Genomic DNA, 17,380 nt, shown 5'->3' with positions numbered 1-17,380 from the left:
TTTAAACTTTACCAACTAATGTTATATTTATAACCAATAAATGTTGTAGTTTTCAAATTCTTAATTATTCATTCGAACTGAAAAACCTTCGGGATTATATTCAGGTGAACAATGTTTTCCAAAAATAATATCAAAGGTACCTGCATTTTAGATAACTTCGTATCAAATTTAAATTCGCTTTGATATTACTATGGTTGCAATTGACAACAGAGATAACAACACCCGCATTGGTGGAGTTGTTAAAAACGACCTGTAGAATGCACAGACGCATTACACTCTAACAGAATTGCGAAAACAACACGGTTTGCTTCTTTTGATTGTGTTTCTACCGTTGTCACCACCATCATCTTCTAGAACAAATCCAGTAAACAGTGTCTAATAAAGCAAGACTTTTCATTTATTTGTCCTGATTAAGATCAAATTTAACCTGTTATGTAGTGTGTTATTTAAAAATTTTTATTAACATCTTTATAAATCGCCTTGAACTTGTTTGGTCCATATGTTTTCCTATGTATTATATCTTTTGTCCTTGTTTGATAATTTATTATATTTATTCTATCTACTATGTAAACAACGGGGCAAAATACTGTTTCATTTAGAAATTGTATATGCTAGCATACATTGTATATGCCATCTAACGCTTGGCGAATTTTTATGTATTTTTTAAATTAACATTTTAAATGTTAAATGTTAAGTTTAAATGTTTAAATTTAATAAATTTAAAATTTTACATTAATTAAAATGTGACCATTTGTCACACAGAAGAAAAAAAGGCCATTCCCGATATACTTTTCGATTTCGTTCTAAGGATCCATGTCAAAATTTAGTGATAATATTTATAAGGAATTCTCATATAAATATTGTTTTTGAAACTAAGCAAATCCACAGCTTAGCTGCTGAATGCTGCTGAGTCCGCTGTATCAAGCTATTGCAGACTGCTTGTACCACTAGCGTAATATGCAGTTTGACTATATTGCACTTGAACTAGTCACTAACCTTTATAATATAATTTCTATTTAGGAAACTATATCAAGTTCATTGTCTTACTTTATTTTCGATCTAACATACCTTACATTATCAACCTTTTCGTAAATGTCTTTTTTCAGTGTAAAAACTGCCTTGAGTTCAATTATTTTTTACCTCAGTAATAAGGCAAACATACGAACTTTTGGTTACGTATATTAATTTTTTAGTTCATTTCAAATGTGAAATCAAATGCTGAAAAACGTAAGAAAATCCCGAAATTAATGAGGTTTATCTGCAGAAAGCTGCAGGACAATGAATAATCATTAAACTGCTGATTGGCAATCGATAGACTAATTTTCCTACAATGCCACATTTTATCTTGGATAAGGATTGATTTGGAATCCTTGCTTCTTTTTATTTATTTTGCTTATTTTGTTTTCACTAGTTTTATTGATAAAAGTTCACGTTTCTAAATAGAGAGTAGGAAGTAGGTTCTATTCAAAGCCTAATCAAACAAAAACAATTCAACAAGTAAGTATAATAATAATTTCTACACATGTTAGGGATAAAATGTAGATACAATTATATACAGGGTGTTAAAAAACTTTTCAGGACTTGGGGACATGTATCCTTATACCAAAATAAACTAGGTGTACAATGCAGTTTTCTGCTTGCAATATTGAGTGGAGCTATTAAACTAATCCAATACTTTTCTAAAGTCAATATTACTTCTCGTAAATGAGATATACTTGCAGTATCCAGTGCCAATGGTATATTTAGTTCACATAGATTGAATACTGCACATTGAACAATTGTTTTCAACTCATCTTTATCAAACTTGGTGAGATAGATCAAAAAGTTCGAATGAAAAATAACTGAAATACAACGGTTGTGGTGTAAAATAAGATTAAGTTAGTCGGGGTGGACCTGATTTTGCTTGATTTTACAATTCATTTATATTATTCACAGTTTTCATGTAATTTGCAATAACATGTTTTGAATAGCCACAACTTTCGATACGTATTCTATTCATGTTTTGTACAAAGATTGTGGCTAACAAGAAAAAAATATTTCTGCAGAATTTTAATGCTATAACTCTAACTACCAAGGAGTTTTGAATGTTGTTTGTAAAAAAACACATTCAGACAGTTTGATCAAAACGGAATGATGTAGGACACATGTTATTTCACATTCTTTGTTTCTTTTGAAATACATAAATGTAAGATAGTTTTTTCATATGGTTGCAAGATACCCTGTATATGAAGTGGGAATAGCCCTTTTATCACACAATTACAAGAACCGGCCCACATAATGGACCTTTAGTGTTTCACCTCCTATAAATGCTGGACATTGCAATTGTAACTTTACTCTTTTAGACACTGTTGTGAACGATCAAGCTTAATTTTTCCCCTACAGTGAATCGGTGTTGGCGAACATTCGGCAACATTTAGACCGTTTGGTAAACAAGATATATGTAAAACTATGCTTTATCTTCTGATGAAACGGTTTTGCTACAATCTTTGTTTAATCTGTAATTTTACAAAGCATACCAAAGATTTTGGAGGATAGTCTTAGGACTGTACATTTTTTATTATATGGCGAATTATGAACGAGTATATAAAATAAGTCGATACAGGTAGTTGCAGTTGTAGTTGTAAGGGACAGGCTGTGTATAACTGACGAAGAAATAAAGATCATGAGTTTTCAAAAGTGTCACTAAGTAAATATTGACGAAACGTAACAAAGCATGTCATCCTAGTAAGTTATTCAAAGCTGACACAAATGTGATCTATCGGTTTGACTCAGCCCCAAACTCAAGAGAACGTGAGCTGAAATTTCAGATTGTTAAATCTTAGCTTACACAGTTGCTGACATCGGACAAATAACGGTTTGTGTAAGCAAGAGATACTTGACTGTAGTTTACTTCTTTTATAAAGTGATCGATTTTTAGTGAGTTTATTGTGAAAATGTATATCGTGTTTTGCAACAACAAAAAATATTCGAGGTAAAACGTTTTTTTTCAAATAACTGTTGAATTAATTAAAATAAAACGTAATACTTTAATAAAATGGTAAATTGGTTCCCTTTGCTTAATTTTAGCTAAAACCAACATAAAATAGAGTAGCGTTGTCATTGACTGTTAGGCTAAACATTTAATCTTAATGTTAAAATGTATTAAAATTCAATATAGTTGCCTTGGAACTGCAATATTGACTAATTATTGGTTCAATTACCTGTCATCACTTCCAAATTGTAATCAATTTGTAAAATCAATTAGGTAGGGCTGTAGCCATATTCAGAATTTAAAAGTCAATGTCAAAACTTAACTTACATGCGTTGAACCTATTTGTTAATGAGTTGTGGCTCTCAGTTAAAGGCTATGGATAACTATACTAATAACTATGCATATCCATGATTTTAGAATTAAAGTATTGACCCATTTACCAAATAACCAACATTTAAACGCTATGTTTATTGGGGAACGTATTTTCTACCTTTAGAGCCTTCATCAGTTTCCTCACACTGGGTTTAGTTAGTTGTGCCAGTGGTATTACAATTATTTCGTTCAAGTTTGTTTCATTTACATCTTAATTGCATTACCAATTGAGATAGGGACGCCACCCTACGATAGGTGAGTTTAACACAAAAAAGAATGAAGAATGAAGTATTATGTAACTTTGTTACTAACTAAGACCAGCTGTTTATCTAGTCAGGACAATTCATAAAACATAAAATTCTCAGTTATTCTTTGATCAAAAACAGCTGGGTCTAGTTTTGAACAATGAAAAAGGTCCTTACCTTTCTCAGGATCGAACCGGAGCGGTACTGTTTATATAACTACAACCAGGTGAGCACTACAACCTCAAGGTACTTGAACAAAAATGTACATCATGATCGAAACATATTTGTCTCTATCCAGGTAGAACATATACGTAGAAAATCCTCGACGATTGGTTTTAGCGGTTACCATGTGACCTTAAATTAAATTCTAAAGCACCAAAATCCGCTCAGGAACAAAATGTACAAATTTGAGCTGTAATAACCAGCTTCGTAAACCAACGAAGAATTCAAATTTAATTGATTCCATAAGGTGTTTTTTCCAATATAAATAGTACTAGTAGTCCTAATTTTTAATGAAATTTTCAACGATTGAAAATCTATTTTTAACAGAAGAATGGTTTCAGTAAAGAAATAATTTGTCATATTTAGCTATGAAAGCCACAAAACCCGTTCAAACACGCATGCACAAATTTAACTACTACAGGCAACTAATAATTAAAGTGTAAAAGATTACATAACATTGTTTCTCCATATAAAGAGCATTATTTTTTTATATAAGAAGGCCTACAAACATATCGAATTTGAATTTTTAAGGAATATCCGAAATTTAAATGTTGGTTCAGGTATAAATATGCGATATGATAACGTATGTGAGATTTGACAAAACAGCACCTCTGGGAGACATTTACATTCCTATCTTTTGGATAACACAAGTCCAAGTTTGTTAGCAAGTTTGTTTTAGATATCACATAATGTTGAATATAAGAATACAACTTAGAAATGCTATAATATCTTCCTTCATATATTTAATGAAAATACGAATATCATATTGTTAAACATTTATATAAGATAAGTTATTTAGCGTATACTTTATGTTGTCTGTGATAAAAACTAAGGGGTAATGTTTAGGATATGTATCAAAGGTATTGTTAAAATTAGTTTCGAAAAAATTAAAAAAAGTTCAGGATTGTACGGATTATAGACAGTTGTGTACGTTTAATAATTATTATTCAAAATAGAGATTGACATTGTCCATACAATTACCTATTTTAGTTTCTTGAGAATACAATGTTGAGATAACCGCAAATTATTACGATTATGTTGCAGTGAAACAAGTAAAAACCCTAAAAATATCGTACGGCTTTTTGATATTAATTTGTATTATTTAATTAAGAATTTGAAATATGTAACGCAAACACTATCTACAATATATTGTAAGTATGTAGGCCTACTATAGTTTAATTAATTTACCAACCAACAGTCTTTTACATTTTTAATAGAGGTCAAATCCTAAGTAATTGCAAATAGTTTTTAAATTATCCATAATGTTTTACTTACCAAAATGTTTTATATATTCACAATAAATGTCACGCATACATTAATGTTATGATTGGTTATGTTATTGATAACAGTTTAGGTTTCCAAGGATCCGTGTTCAAATCCAGCCAAACACCATTCGTTTGATATTACTTGGCAATGCCACAACCCTCCAAGTCTAGCCTAATGTAGTAGGACATACAAGATGAATCATAAAGATAATAATACTGGTATTTGGAATACCTTAGTAATAAACACATTGATAGATCACCTATAAACCATTATTTGTCTTCATTGCTCACAATGTTGTAGATTACGTTGAAGTAATGATCAGCAATAACGACCACATTTACGGCCTGTATTGAGCTTAACAGCCACTTAAAGTTGGATGTAAGGATTGCCACTTAGGTGGGGGGGGGGGGGGTATTAACTAAAGCGTGGCGTCAGTAGGCCTACATTTTTAGAAGCTGTGTGGTAGATGTAAAATAAACTTTGAAATAATTTATGATAAAATAAATGGTATTAGCAATCTGACGCATATTTTCACCGATTATTTTGTCAACAACCCTTGTCGTGGAATTTAGGTAAAATCGTATTTTTTGTGGCAATAGAGGTTGTACCATTTCGTTTAGAGTTAAACTGAATATTACATAAAAAGTTTAAATCAAATAATTCAACCAACGAGTGTTTATTTTTTATTTATTTATTTTTTTTTAAATGTTCAATTAGATATTTGAAAAAGATTTTCGGTAAATTCACAAAAGTTACAATATTTTTTTTTTATTTGTACAGCGTTGGGGGTTGCACCAATTTTTAAAAAGTTACAAGGACTATTGCATACTAAATTTTAAACAAACTCTTTGAGCCTTCCTGATTTAGTTTTCTGTTATTTTATGTTTTTTAGTGGGAGGGGGGCAATACAAAATAGAAATATCCTAAAATACAATAATAAAAATTTGGTGATACCATGGATTAGTATTCACACACCAAATTACATTATAATCGTACCACAGGTGTACAGGTAGCTCCTGTACACATCCATAATCCAACAGATATCCCTTCAAATCATATCCAAATCAATCTAAAACTCGAAATATTGAGGAAAAAACAATACTTTTATCCAAGAGGAGAAAGTAAAAACGTACTAAGAAGCTGCCAATGGTATTATGTAATTCTTGTGTTATTAAAAATTCCTAATAGTGTTTCAAACACAAGATTGAATCATTTATGATATCCTAAACATTGACAAGGAGGGGAAGACTTTGATCAACCCTCAGTTAATTACACATTCCACTTTGACTGTGTCCCTGTACACGTTAAATGTCACCAACAGTCTATGCTTGCGTTTATATTGAGCTTAAATTATATTAGGCAGCAAGAGCATCCACCCGTTCCCCTCGTTGCTCGGTAGAATTTTTCTGTCTTAGCACTGAGCATTAATTTGTGTGAGAAATATTATATTTCTCATCGTTATCCTACCAGGAAATAATTGACTTTTAGTTATATTTTTTTTTATTAATGATGACACTCAAGTAACTCATGCAAACACTGTTTACAGCTATAAGAGATACAGTGCCTATACTGTAAGGGCGATGCAGAAAAACTTGAAATATCTCTATCTAAACAATTGCCATATAGTTTTAACATACTCTTTTACACCTCTATTGTTAGTATATTCATTCAACAATATCTATTGAGTAAGAGATTGTGATAATTGTAGACACATCCCACTTTAAGCATTAGAAGATTCATTGACTGCCTTAGAGAGTGAAGGCTTATTGTACTGGTAAGTGCTTGGAACACTCGAGGAAGATAGTAAATAGACATTTATTTCACTAGCTGTTACTTTTGCATTATATACAATCACAAATCTGCTGTACTGCAGCAGTAGGCTTACAGTTGAATTATTTATTTTATCTAAGGGGTTACTCACTCATTTTATATGTTCTTAAACGTATGAATGAAACCAGTGATAATTATTCCCTATGAATACATATTATAATAGAAAGAAACCATTTAGGTAAGCAAGACAAATTAAATTTCGCAAATTGCATATTTATAATCAAAATTAGCATTGATGTACAGTGTGTGGTAAAAAATAATTCACACGAAGTGCAGCTGTAATCATCTCTGAGTTAAATAGTTAGAAAAATGTAACAAATAAATGAAACCTTTTCTCAAAAGACGAGTTTCAAGGATCACTCGTTACTGCTGTCTGAGTACGGGGTAATTTTTGTTATTGATCAAAAAAATCTAAATGTTGCTAGATAATTTTATAAATCCTGAATTGGAGGGAGATTCCTTGGGGCTAATTGAGGTCGGTTTTGAAGACGTTTGCCGTTGGGTTACCTTTTTTTTAAGGTTGATGCTAGGTAAATAAAATACCCGGGCCGTTACTATTTCTAACAAAATACATAACAACAATCTCATTGTCACCGGAAAACACAAAAAACATACAATCTAAGTATAAAAACTGTGGGGTTTTTTTTTTAAAGGAATATATGTAGGCAACCAATATCACTTTAAGTTGCACCCGAAAGAAATGGAATATGAAATGTGATTTGTATGCGATGTTTTCAGAAAAATATTCACTTACTTCATCAAGTACCAACTTTTCGTAAAAATTTTGAAACTTTCGTAGCAACAATACTACGAAAATATTATTATAATTTAAATTAGTCGGTTAGAAATCAACAAACACCAACGCAACATATTTTAGATGGTCTTTGGACTTTTTGAGGTGAATCTAGGCCTAATACTGCTAATCCGGGAGATAAAATCGTTTCAAGTTGACTTAATCATTCGAACAAAAGAGTCTGATTTGATTCGTATTGCTCTTATCGTCGTTTAACGTTTTAGTGTAGTTATATTGTTTCGTAATTTTAGTAATACATAAAGTAAGCTATATAAATTGATTTGACATGACCTATTATACATTATTTTGAAATATGAAAAGTTTATTCACTTTCATCTAAGAACCTAGCTATTCACAGCACAGCTTAAGTCTAAAAACTTCAAAAGATTTTATAATTATTGTGTGCAATTTTCATTACACCACAATTTGATCGTTTCTCTTCCTTCTACCGTTGACTATAATTCCTTAATAAATTCGTAAAAAGTGTATTTTCAACCCTCACTCGTTTTCCGACCTTGGCTTTCTCCTCGATCTTAAAACTTGAGCTCTGATGAAAAAGAGGCACTTTACGTCCTAGTGAATAAATATACTATTAAATATTAGGTGTGACTTAGGCAGTCTTAAAATACCTAATGTTTTTCGTATTTCAATTTCATGTAGATTAGAAATACATAAAACGTTCATCAAAAATATATATATTTCGTTGACAAAGCTTCCCCAAGACAAGTGAGCTTTCAAGAGGTGATTAAACCCACGATCTTGTCAGAAACAGACATCGATGTCTTCCGCAGACTTCCCTTTATTTACCCATTCCTTCTTGACATCAATCTACGATTTGGTATTTTACATCTGTTTGTTTGATAACATAAATGTTTTAGCCTGTAAAGCTTTTATATGATGAATACGATTTTATTAATAATGACTTAGTATTTCTCTAGTAACTTATTTAGAAGCTGCATATTGCGCAATAGCAAGGCACATTAACTATTTTTCAGCTGGTCATTATCTCTATTTGTCTAAGAAGACGCTAAATTTTCACTTCCTAGCTTTCATGCTTTGTAGCCGCTGTTTTAATATAGGGACTATTGTTATCCATATTCCAAATATAAAACCAGACTTAAAACCTATACTCCTGTTTCAAAGATAAGTGTTTTGTTTTTGCCAATCAACCTACAGCAGCCTCTGCATTCCAGGCAGAATAATGTGGTGAGTACTAAAAATAGATAGGTAAAATATAAGGAGTTTCTAGTTTTAAATCAATGGGTAGCCAAAAATCGTGTAATTGATGTAAGACAGGTATCTTTTACGGGGAAATGAACTTTAAAAAGCTCAAGAGTATCCCCAGCCGATTGGAGATTGTATTTATTACCTTTCCAAAAAAATGAAGTTATTCCTCAAACCTAGCGTTGAATTAGTAAAGCTTTGAGTAATATCTTTAATTTTATTCGTCATATCATATGCTTCAGCAAATCAGATTATTGCTAACTATTAAGCCAAAACCAGCTGAAGCTTGACTCTATTAAACTTGTTTGTCAGGATGAAGCAACACACACTTTGTCAAGTTACCTACGGGTAAATTTCATTAAATGAACTGCTTGTTTGTGGTTGCGGGTAATTTCGTTCACTATACAGTTCTATAATGGTTGTAAAATTAAATGTTTTTGAAAGATATATTGTTTTCAAACTGTATATTAATTAAATCAAACAGATGCTTGAAGTGAATTATATTATATGTGACTTAAAAAAACACTAAGGCATTCTACTAAACTTCAAAATACATTTTTATCAAACAATTATTAGCCCGATTAAAATTTTCTATCAGAAAAAGTGTTTTTAATTTTTATCACCTTTCACCAAAGATTTTAACCGATCTAAGAATATTCTATGTAACTTTTTAGTTTACACACGTCACAAAGACAGGAGATTTCACTCAGTTGTACCAACTTGATAACACAGTTTGCTACTTTGGTGTGATGCGTAACTTTACCCTTTGTGTCAAAAAGATGTTTGTTGTTTGTTTGTAATTACCGTATGAGTAAAACCTCCACACAGTGTTAGTATTATGTGCAAAAATTGAAATGGGCTGTGCTAATCAATTATTAACTTCTAGAGCACTATTATAGTTTTGAGTTCCGTTCGTCAACTAATACATCAGTAAATAGTCTAGTCAAGATATGAAAAAAAACCCTTAACCTTAAAAAAATTGTTCTAAAAGGTTTTTTGATGGTTTTCATTTCCAAAAAGTATGTTAAATTACATACTAAAAGTCTAATAAAATCGGAGTCTCGGAAATTGGGTTTTTCCAATATGGCGACCAAAAATAAAAAATAATAATAAACCTTACTATTTTCCCTGTAAATTTTCTTCTGAACCTCCAATTTAGACCAAATTTGGCACAAACCTTTGAAACTGTATTATCTATAAACTATTCATGATTTAAGATAAAAAATATACAGTAAACGTGTTGTATGGGGTTGAAAATAGGTAAAAAATATAAAAAAGTTGTTAGTAGTAAATAACTTATTTCAATTTTGGTCACTATAGGGAACAAAACTTTTTATCCCTAGTCTGTGCTATACCCATGTTGTAAATCCTTAAAAAATATATGCAATTTAGTATTCTTAATCATTAAATTATCTTAAGTAGTGGTGGGATAGTTATAAAAAAACTATGTAATTCTTATGGGAATTCTGAAAATTACCATATCTTAATTGTTAGTTGGTACGCTTGGATAACAATTCATCGTTGCCTGTATCGTCTCCACAGATACAAACACACACATATTTGTCATAAGCGAATTCTGTGTTGAGTCAAGTAATAGAATTTGTTTCAATACTTTTTTTTACGCTCATCCAATTCTTTCATTTTGTAATAGTTCACAAGTAGTAAAAAAAAAATTATATGTATAATGTTAACAGGTATATTTTGGTAATACTGTTGTTCATCAGCTGTTTTTAAACTCCACAGGATTCGCTTCCGCTCGTTCAATTGTAGTTAAGTAATAAAACACAAATAGTTAATTACAAAAATAATTACATGTATAATGTTTACAGGTTTATTTTGGCAATACTGCTGTTAATCAGATGTTTTTTGACTTCATATGATTCCAATCGTATTGTTGTTCATGTTTACAGTTATTTAGATCAAATTTAGTCTAGTCAAGATATGAAATAAAACCCCTTAACCTTAAAAAAATTGCTTTAAAAGATTTTTGATGGTTTACATTTCCAATAAGTATGTGAAATAATATACTAAAAGTCTAATAAAATCGGAGTCTCGGAAATCAGGTTCTTTTTCAATATGGCCAAAATTTCCAAATTTCACTAAAATATTTCCATAAACAAGCAAGCTTTAAGACTTTATTTATTCTCCATAAGAATAACATGCTCATTTTAAATGTACACTTTTTTATTTTCTCCGTTACCGTTAGGCATACAACAACGCTTCTGTATCCTAAATTATTTGTTTTTATGATCTCTTCAAAATGGTTTGGAAGTAAATTGCAACTTTTTACAGTGAAAAATGGGAAAATCCCATTTTTAACCCGTAAAAAATAGGAGATCTTAAGTAAGCATACTCAATTTTTGGGCTTAACCTAGACACAAATCTTAAATATACACAAATCATAATACAAAAACTTTCTTCAGGGTTATATGTTTTTAATCCAGTGTCACTAATGTAACCTGGACATTCTAAAATAAAAATATTTTGTCTTATGGTCTGGCAATCTATGGAGGAACGCCCAAAAAATTTAGATACAGTTCTGAAACTCTAAAAATGCTATAAGAATCATGCTATACTTAGACAAACGATGACTGTAAAAGATCAATTTTCAAAACTACACATTTTGACTGTCTGATCAATAAATATGTACTTTAACTAGTGGCCTGTAGGGGCCATAGCCCCTAATCTAGACTACAATAAAAAACCATATATAAAAAGACAAAAATTCAAAATATGTTTTTTTACATTATCAATTTTATGTTACTTAAAATTAACAGTGTTTCTTTTTTTATATCTTGGTTTTCTTCCATTGGAGTCGTATATTAGATGCTTTTGATGTGTCAATGAAATACAATTGTAAAATAATGATTAAATCAATAACACAACATAACAAATGGAAACATGCACACGGTTTGGCCTGAGCCCGGAGAACGACGAATCAGAGCTGAAATCATACTGCCAAACATTGCACATCTTTTCTAGTTTAAAATTGAAGATTTGTTTTGTAATCTTACGAATTCTGTTATAGTTTCCATTTTGAGAACCAAATGTATGTAAAGGTTAAAATTATTATTAATGATTATGAAGGCAACTCCCCATTTCGCAGTAGTAAGTCAGAAATATATCTATGAATTTGTCCCTAAATTTTAAAACAAAATTTGGAAATTAGAAAAAATTTCCATTCATATGAAACTATAAATAAAATTTATATAAATTTATCCATCTCAGCTTCTATGAAAAAACTAAAAAAAGGAAACCTTCATGGGATCAAAATTTTTGAATCATTTTCCTACCAAATTAAAAAGTAAAATAAACCAAAATTATTTCATAAATCTAGTGAATCAACTGCTAAAAAAAGAAAAGAACTATTATTCATTTGAAGAGTTTTTCAATTAATGTGAAAAAATAATGATGAGATGCTCTGCTGAAAAAAAATAAACAATAAAAACGACTCGATGACCCAAAGTGCCGCTCCAGAGATTCTTTTAAGATTTGTTCACTGCAACTACTCTACTGGCTGCAAGAATTTGCAATGCTCCTGCAACAAAGTATGGGTTACCTTGTACTACAGCTTGTGGACTTTACCAGCTTGGAGAACAATGTGACAGTTCGTAAAGTGATCATAACAGTGTACAACTTGATTAAAATTATGAATTATTATTTGTATAATGCTCTACTACTAACCACAAGAAAGTGCGACTATATTATACTATTACTAATATTATAAATGTGACAGTTTGTTTGTTTGAAGTTCAATCACGCATTAACTACTGGTCGGATTGGGTTGAAATGTGGCTTTATGATAGCTCAGATTCCCGATTAATACAAGCCTATTCTTATCTAAAAAATCCTTTCGGGCTAAAAATTTATAGATATTTATTTAAGTAAATAAAATATGTACCGGTATGTTGAATTTTAGCAAGCTTGTGATCTTTATTTTAAGACCTATTATTGGATTTTTCAAGCAAAAAATAGTCATAAATTAAAATACCCCCGCCGCAGCAAACCTGCACCCTAAGCGAATTTCAATTTGCCTGATTGAATTTACACTAAAATATCACATTAAAAATATCACATTTATTCCCTATTTAAATAGCACTACTTTAACTAGTACTTCGGTTTGCTGCGACAGGGAGGGTAAAAAAGTGTTTTTAGTAAAATGTTAAATAGTTTAGTATAAAACAAAAATGCATTTTCCAAATTTGATAAAAATATTTTCATATACAGGCAAACTACAACAAGTTTTCTTATTCTCCGTAAGAATAACATAGGAATTTTAAATTTAAATTTTTTTGGAATTTTCTCCGTAACTCCAAATATATAATATATGATAATAACAATTAGTAATATGTGATAATATATGATAATATATGATATATATTATCATAATATGTTATAATATATGTAATAATTATAATATATGTATAATATATGTAATATATGATAATATGTTATAATATATGATAATATATGATATATTAGGCCCATGACAACGCTTCAATGTACTAAATTGTATTTTTTTCTGAGCCCAAAAATGGTTTTGAAATAAATTGCAAAATTTTACGTTTTTAGGGTCAAAAATGGGGAAAACCAATTTTTACCCCATAAAACCCCCCATAAACCCCTGTTCCCATGGTCCGATCATGCTGGTTCGCGATCTCGTTCAAATAAATGTAGGTTTACATGTTTGTACCAAATTTCATCGAATTCGGATCATTTTTGCTTGAGTTATTGTGCTAACGGACACATTTGACCAAAATCTTGGACGCCATCTTGAATTTTGGACTTCCGAGACTCCGATTTCATTAGACTTTTTTTCCAGGAAAATACACATAATTCTAAGTCAAAATAACCAATAAAACAATTTAAAGCAATTTTTTTAGGGTTCTCGTACGGATTTACTCGACTAAAAATATATAGCTTGTCAAGATGGTGCAACATACATCTTGATTGTTATTTTTTACTATTTACTTATACCTTACATTTAACTTACCTACTTTTCTTTACCTTTACACTTAGCTTACTTTTCTATACTTATACCCTACAACTTACTTTTATTTACTGTACTTATACCTTACACATAACTTACTATTCTTTACTTATACTTTACACTTAACTTACTTTTCTTTACCTATACCTTATACATAACACTTGTTTAGTTGCACTTACTTTTGCGATTTAATTCTCGGTTCTAATTCCCTTGGTGTCAAAGAAGACTTTTCTAATGGCAGATTGCATCGCAGAATATTTCTTTAAACCCTATTTTATGTTCAGATGGAAAAGGTTTTAAAATAACTATCTTTTGGAGGGGGGCTTGTTATACTTTAGTCGGACAGATACAAAGACTAATCTGCAATTAAATGGCTTTAACTGTAATTATATGTTAAGAAAGATCAGATGTATATTATTTTCTCCTTATTGACATGTTGATTACTAACGCCATACAGGATTTTGCAATAAATTTTTATATTAACACAGATAATCTACAAGCATCATTTATACTACGTAATTCAATAATTATCTTATTTCGACGTAAAAGAAAATTCTATATATCGGCGTCACTTTTCAGTTACTAATAAACACCAGAAACAGTGGAAATACCTGTAACGCTGTATACAAAGTGGCAATAATACTGTATTCTAGGAGTAAATCTAAACCAGTTGTGTGAATTAGCAATTCTAACAGCACGAATGTTGTAAGGGTAGACGGATAAAGTCATTGTTATGCTACGCGAATAGAAACACAGATTGCGGAATAAATTTGTCCGGTTGGCTTAATCTCTTTTACTGGTTGTTTTACTAATTGTGCTCCAAAATTTAACTCGAACTTTGTTCAAATATCATCCTAACTTGCTTTGCAGTAAAATAGCTGAGTTGAAGAACTTTAATTTTTTTAAATCGTATCATACTGTATTCGAGGATACTTTAACATACAGGTCACTTTGTTTTTACATTTAAAATACTAAATAACTGTAAACTTTATTAAACCTCGTGTATCTATTCATTCTGTAACTGTTTTCAACTTTTGAAACACGGGAAGGGAGTACTAAGTTGTCTGTTATCAATTCAGCTGTGTGTGTGAATCGGCCACCAAGTTATAAACTAGCTGTTCTGAATCATATTCAGTTTTCATTGACTACTTGATTCCCGTACGTAGGACGGGCCAACAGCTCGTATATATAATTTCTTACGTAATGTTATTCCACTCTTGCTGAGTTTGAAAAGTAATACTCGTTAATAATAGTTAAACTCGTTAGTGGTAACTGAAAATTAGTTTACTTTTTTATACTTATTGTTGGATTCAACAAATGTTTTTGTGTAAATTGACAAATAAATCAGTTAATTAACGAACCCTTATTTTGCACATCTTTCGTGTGATTACAATTTCAGAACTTTTAAATTCTATTCTCCACTACCTTCCTGTCCTCCATTTTCTTCTTTTGCTCCCTTTTCATCCTCTCCTTCCTTTTCCCCATTATCATCCTTTTCTTCTATCTCTTTATGTTCCTGTCTTGATCCCTCTAACTGATCTATCCGTTCCTCCATTTGTTCAATTTTACTTTCAATGTCTCTCCTCCATTTTCTTTTAAATAAAAAAGAAAAACATAGCATTAATTCCGTTGTTACTTTTTACTCCATATTTATTCCCAAATACTTCCATAGGTTTTCAAAAGCAAACCATTTCTTTGAGGGTTGGGAACAAGTGTCAAGCTGTTCACAGATTTTAAACTGTTTGTTGTTTTTACATTTTTTGTTTTCTGATTCCAGTTCACTTTTTTGAATTTTTCTCCTGCTTCGTTGTTGTGCCTGTTTGTTCCTGTTTTGTTGTGCCCAGTGACAAAAGATTTTCTAGGCATTGTTGTTTGGAAATGACTTCGGACTGAACGTAATAAATTACGTACAGGGATCATTTTTAACTGTAATTTTGTAAATCGTGCTCCTAAATTTTAAGTCTTGAGCAGAACATGTTTCTATGGAGATGGCTCCGTTTAATTAATAAAATCCCTGATCAGAATTGGTAGAAATATTTTGCCAGTAGTTTTGAATGTGATTTTCATTATCATTATGAGATGGGGACACCACCGAAGTGTGTATTTTCACCCAAATATGAGTGGAGTGAAATATTACAAGCATTATACCTGCATAAATATGTAGAGCCACTATTTTACTACAATGCATGGCAGTAACATTTGTATAATAAATCATGATTTCTATTCATGATATCAGGAACATATTTGCACGGGGTGTGGGTGAAGGCAAGTTCTGTTTAGGCTTATGCTGGGATTAATAATAAGAACTGATTTTCCTGGCATCTACACTACTGTATTAAAACAAAAAAAAGGTTTCAGCACACTTTTGTAAAATGGTCAAATGATTGGTCCGTTGAATTGACTTACATTTTTCATTGCGAAAGAAATGTTGAAAGCTTACATCTCTGTAAACACCAAATTATTATACACTATTTCAATGTTTGTGTCGAGCGTATTAATTGCATTTGCGAAGTTGCAGACTTTGAAAATGTTGTTTCCGCAACGATACTTGTAAGTTGATTCAACCGTATAATCGTATTTGGCAGAGGTATTGTAACACCTATAATGTGTTTAGATAATGAAAATCACATTCAAAACTACTGGCAAAATATTTCTACCAATTCTGATCAGGGATTTTATTAATTAAACGGAGTTATCTCCATAGAAACATTTTTCTACTCAAGACTTAAAATTTAGGAGCACGATTTACAAAATTACAGTTTAAAATGATCCCTGTACGTAATTTATTACGTTCAGTCCGAAGTCATTTCCAAACAACAATGCCTAGAAAATCTTTTGTCACTGGGCATAACAAAACAGGAACAAACAGGCACAACAACGAAGCAGGAGAAAATTCAAAAAAGTAAACTGGAATCAGAAAACAAAAAAATGTAAAAACAACAAACAGTTTAAAATCCGTGAACAGCTTGACACTTGTTCCCAACCCTCAAAGAAATGGTTTGCTTTTGAAAACCTATGGAAGTATTTGGGAATAAATGTGGAAATAAAAGTAACAACGGGATTAATGCTATGTTTTTCTTTTTTATTTAAAAGAAAATTGAGGAGAGACATTGAAAGTAAAACTGAACAAATGGAGGAACAGATAGATCAGTTAGAGGGATCAAGACAGGAACATAAAGAGACAGAAGAAAAGGATGAGAAGGGAGAAAAGAAAGGAGAGGATGAAAAGGGAGCAAAAGAAGAAAATGGAGGACAGGAAGGTAGTGGAGAATAGAATTTAAAAGTTCTGAAATTGTAATCACACGAAAGATGTGCAAAATAAGGGTTGGTTAATTAACTGATTTATTTGTCAATTTACACAAAACATTTGTTGAATCCAACAATAAGTATAAATAAAGTAAACTAATTTTCAGTTACCACTAACGAGTTTAACTATTATTAACGAGTATTACTTTTCAAAAATTAAA

This window comes from Macrosteles quadrilineatus, unplaced genomic scaffold (genome assembly GCF_028750875.1).
Source record: "Macrosteles quadrilineatus isolate MER2022 unplaced genomic scaffold, UCM_ALF_1.0 Scaffold_2__2_contigs__length_208266976, whole genome shotgun sequence".
In the NCBI taxonomy this organism is placed as follows: Eukaryota; Metazoa; Arthropoda; class Insecta; order Hemiptera; family Cicadellidae; genus Macrosteles; species Macrosteles quadrilineatus.
The sequence above is the reverse complement of the archived record's forward strand: the minus strand, read 5'-3'. Positions refer to the sequence as shown.